Below are 5,000 nucleotides of genomic sequence, written 5' to 3'. Positions count from 1 at the left end.
TCGCTGACATGTTTTCGAGCTTGAAGAACTCGACTTACAAGTGTTTCAACCGACAATTCGACGTTAAAAATACATTTCGACGAGAATAGTGTATATAGCGTATATAACGCAAAATGAACAATAAATAATATGTACTATATAAAACGAAAAAAAAAACAACAAAAAGATATACACACACACACACACTATTTATACGTCTCTAACTCTTTCTTTCGTTAACTTTATTTTTTCTTATCACACTTATAATATCTCTTTTCCTTTTTTTTTTTTTTACTTCTTTATCGTGAAAACTTAAATCAATAAACGCTTCGATAATTACGAGAACTACCAAAGTAACTTGACGAGAGTAGAACGAATGGTTGCGTTCGTACTTTCCATTAATTTTAAACGATACGTACACGCATACGCAACGTACACATTTACACACCCTCGGATTGAGAGTACCGAATCTCGTTTTTGCTCGGGTTCACGGAACGTTCGTAAAACGTGGCTCCAGCGCGAATCGAAAAGTGAATTACGATTACGGATCAAAGCGTATTCGGAAGTATCTCGTGTCTGCCAAAACCGCGCCAGTAATTAAACCTTCGCGAGCTCGGATTTATTTTATCACTCGGTACTAGGCCAACTCAGAATTTATATTAGTCACATTCACTCCTACTACGTGTAATTGAACCAACGAAATAAAGAGATAAAGAAACAATATTTCAAAAATTGCTATATATATAAATTATCAACAAAGATTTGTTCATCATTCGATCGTTTTCGAAAATATAACATCTTTCAATGAATTCGTTAAAAGATTAGAAAAAATCATACAACAAAATTTAGAAAATAATTATAATACAAGATATCCCATAAATATATATTATTTTGTAGTACATTACACACGATCGCATTTAAACGAGTTACACTCGCTCGTACTATATAAAAAAAAAAAAAAGAGAGAGACGAAAGAAAAGAATAAATAAATAAATAAATAAATAATATTTTAATAATCGGTAATATACATATTCTCATTGAATTTATCAAAAGATTTAATTAAACCGCAACAAAAATTATGAAATAATATAATACATAATATTTGCATCTCATAAATACATAAACATTTTATATTACAAGTTGCATCTTTCAAACTTTATCGAAAACCTTATCATCCATTTTACGATACAATGTAAAGTTAACAATAAAAATAGAAAAGAACTTTTTCATTGAACCTTATCAAAAATTTACTATCATACGTTCGACGAATACGACGGAAAATTAACACCATAAATTCAATTAATTCATTAATCGAATTTGATGAAATATACGTATGGCGTAGAAAACATTCCTTCGTTGAATCGTTGATAAAGAAGAAAGAAAAAAAAAATAAAAAATTCAAAATAAAAAGAACCTACAACATGGCGACAGGAAACATCAATTCATTAATCGAATTTGATGAAATGAATAATTAAACTGAATAAAAAAAATATTGATGAAATCGAATCAACCACGAGACCCCATGACGATCGACGAAGAATCTCAATATAGATGTTCTCGACCGAATCTTCGATCGAGCGAATCTTCGACCGAATCTTCGATCGATCGATCGATCGAATCATTGTCGAGTTCTTTGATAAATACATACGTGAAAAGATATCTCGAGTCCTCGTCTGATGTCTGGATGAACGGTAGAAGAGAAACGAGCTTCGCTCGTTTATATTTTCTCTCCCTCCCTCTCTCCCTTTTTCTCCCGCTCTCTTTCTCACTCCGTCACCATGTTCACTCCTCGCTCGTTCTTTCTCTCTCGCTCGCACTCATCTTCTACCCTCGCGGCTTTAATTTCCGTGGCCCCCTTCTGTCCGTCTCCCACGAGAAAAAGAAGGACGATACTCCTGAGTGGACGTGCAAGAGAGGTTTGTACATAACACTTACACGAATACATACAGAACAGAGTGATGCGAACGACGACACGATATATATATATATATATATATATATATATCCATACATATATAGACTTAACCGCGAGAGTAGATCTCTCGAAGTACACATACATCCGCAGAGAGAGGGGAAGAAAGAGAAAGAAAGAGAAAGAGAGAAAGAGACAGAGATAGGGACAAAAAAGGAGAGTAGAAATTCGAGGGACCATGAAGAAAGGGAGAAAAAGTGAAAGAGGGTGTTCGGAAGGGCGTGTTACACGACAAGAATAAAGAGAGACGGAAGAAAGGGAAAGGAAAAAGAAGAAAAGAGGGCGAGGAAGGGAAAGAGTGAAGGAGGAGGAGGAAGGAATATTACAAAACAACGAGAAGGGTTACGAAGTGCCTCGTATACGGCACTGTGGTCTCTCTCCCTCGCACAAACACACATATAAATACATACATATATACACGTAACTCTACGAACGTACACTAACGAGTCGCTCTAACTAGTATCGTCCATCGGTGTGTGAATGTATCGTAGACATTTTTTTTTTTTTTTTTCAAGAGAGAGAAGGAAAGAGGGAGAGGCAAACGAGAGAGAATCTCTCTGGCCGCAATCTCGTTCTTTCCTTTCCGGTTGCCGCGTTCAAGCGTTCCCTTCCTTCTTCTCACCAATATTCTTACGACAGGAAGAAAGAGACAGGAGAAGAGGGAGAGGAAGGGGGAGGAGAGAGGAGAAAGAGGTACAAGAGCGCGAGCGCAAGCAGCAACGAATTGGAGACAAGTATTAGTGAATGAATGAACGTACGACGCGTACGTTCTTACTCCACGCATTTTATGCGTACACGTTGTATACTATATATTCTCTTTCTCTGTCTCTCTGTTTCTCTCTCTCTCTCTCTCTCTCTCTCTCTCTCTCTCTCTCTCTCTCTCTCTCTCTCTCTCTGTCTGTCTGTCTGTCTTTCTCTCTCCGTCTTTCTCGCTTTCTCACATTTTCGAAGGGTGGAAGAAACGAAGCTTCATGAAAAAAAAAATAAGAGAAAGAGGGAGAAAGAGAGAAAAAAAAGCAATGTTTGAAACCCCTCGTACGATACGTGACGCATTTGTAGGAGTCTCGAAAAACGATCCTTATGAATCCTGCAAGGATTCAAGGATCCCTCAAGGCTATAATTTTCTTTCGATCTTGCCGTTTGCTTTTTGTCTATTTTTATTTATTTCTATCCTTTTTTTTCTCTTTCTCCTCCTACAATCTTTCGATTTTTTTGGTCTTAATTTTACTATATATATATATATATATGTGTGTGTGTGTGTGTGTATTTAAATATATTTTTCCTTTTATTTTATTATATTTTTTCCTTAATTTCCTTTTAGTTTTTTTATAAATATATTTTTAGTTTTCTTCTAATTTCAGTCATTTCACTTCATTTCGTTTCTTTTCTTTTCATTTCCTTTCCCTTCTCGTAGCTTTTTTTGTAAAAGTTCTTCGGATGGTAGAAAAAACGCGTTGTTTCTTTCCATGACAAGCGATACGGGTTAACGAGGTCGTTTGCACGTTAAAGATGTATGTAGTAAGAGAGCAGAGCATGAAAGACGTGCGCATGCGTGCTCCTTAAGCTCTCTCTCTCTTTCTCTTTCTCTCTCTCTCTCTCTCTCTCTCTCTCTCTCTCTCTCTCTCTGCACAAAGAAGTAGATGCTGAGAAGATGGTTCGTTCTTTCATTTCGTTATGTATTTTTTAAGGAAAAAAATGAGAGAAAATAATACGTCACACACACACATACACAAAACGTCTAATGTACTAATATATCCATATGTGTGCTTTATATATTACTATTATAATGTAATTATACACTATACTAATTTATATGTTAATGTAGTAACATACGTATACATATTTTATTTATGTATAGTATAATACGTAATACTTTTCTGACGATAAAATAAAATAAGATTGCAAGAATACACACCCACACGCACGACTATGTAATTCAAATTGTATGTCAATGTAGAGAGGCTTGAATATACATGCTAAAGTAACTTGCTGAATCTATAGAATTTTGAAACCAGCTACACAAATTAATCAGCTCATAAATATAATCGTAAATAGAAATTTACAGCAATCATATTTTCCTCTGTGTACGAATAGAATAATACGGAGTCAATTGAGCTGGCATGAAATTGACTGGTGTTCTATTATTGACTTCCGGAGTATGTAGTTCATGAGATGACTAGAAGTCATTATACCGAGAGTTATGTGTTACGAATATCACTATTAAAACGTTTGTGAAATTTCTTTTGTGACTTTTACAAAACTGGAAATATATTTCACAATTTATTTTAAATCGTCTATTTACAAAAAAAAAAAAAAACAAACAAATTAGAAAAGATAAAATTATTTTTTTATACATAATATCAAAAAATGTCCATTTTTAATGTATTATATATAATATTAACAAATGATAAATAATGTAATAATTTTATGTAAAATTATATAAATTTTCAATATTAATTTACACACACACACACACATATATTATATATAAAAAAGATTACAGAAACAATCGTAAGATCAAACAAATCGATTTATACAAAACTGAGCGGGGAATAGTCGATATGTTAAAAAATAAAAATAAAAATAAAAATAGAAAAAGAACTATATTACTTATCATTATTATTCATGTTTAATTCTAAAAATGTTCTTCGTGTGAGCAACGATTTCAAATACAAAAGCTGACGAGTAGGAAAACGAAAGACGAGATACGTCGACTCGAGTCACTACTCAACTAACTCTTTCCCTTTCCTTTCCTTCCTACTCTACCCTTTCCATCTTCTTGCTTCTTCTTGGAGTAGAGAAATACTAGAGAAGAAAATAATTTCCTAGGGCGTTGACGAGTGGGAGAAAACGTTGAACGACGCGTTGAATTTTCTTTCGCAACACTTACGTCGGAATACACGAAAAACGTATTATTTGAACCGTTCGCATATGAGAAACCTTTTTCCTCCTCCATTTTGACCTCTCTTTATCTTTATCTCACTCTCTTCTTTTCTCTTATCCTTTCTCTCTCTCTCTCTCTCTCTCTCTCTCTCTCTCTCTCTCTCTC

The 5,000-nt window shown here is 34.2% G+C and overlaps 1 protein-coding gene across 19 annotated transcripts in view; it reads right to left on the bottom strand.

The window, feature by feature from the left end:
* LOC122634859 (catenin delta-2) overlaps positions 1-5,000 on the bottom strand; it is a 69,052-nt gene that overhangs the window by 54,197 nt on the left and 9,855 nt on the right. The window contains exon 1 of one of the 19 annotated variants that reach the window (XM_043824220.1): positions 1,628-1,929. The exons of 17 other annotated variants lie outside the window; for them this stretch is intronic. The gene's annotated coding sequence lies outside the window, so the exon portion shown is untranslated. Of the gene's footprint in view, positions 1-1,627; positions 1,930-5,000 lie in introns of those variants that run through there. One more of the 19 variants, XM_043824226.1, reaches the window with a different exon arrangement.

Source organism: Vespula pensylvanica, chromosome 16, assembly GCF_014466175.1.
Source record: "Vespula pensylvanica isolate Volc-1 chromosome 16, ASM1446617v1, whole genome shotgun sequence".
Lineage (NCBI taxonomy): Eukaryota > Metazoa > Arthropoda > Insecta > Hymenoptera > Vespidae > Vespula > Vespula pensylvanica.
Note: the sequence above shows the minus strand (reverse complement) of the source record. Positions and strands in the feature narration are given on the sequence as shown.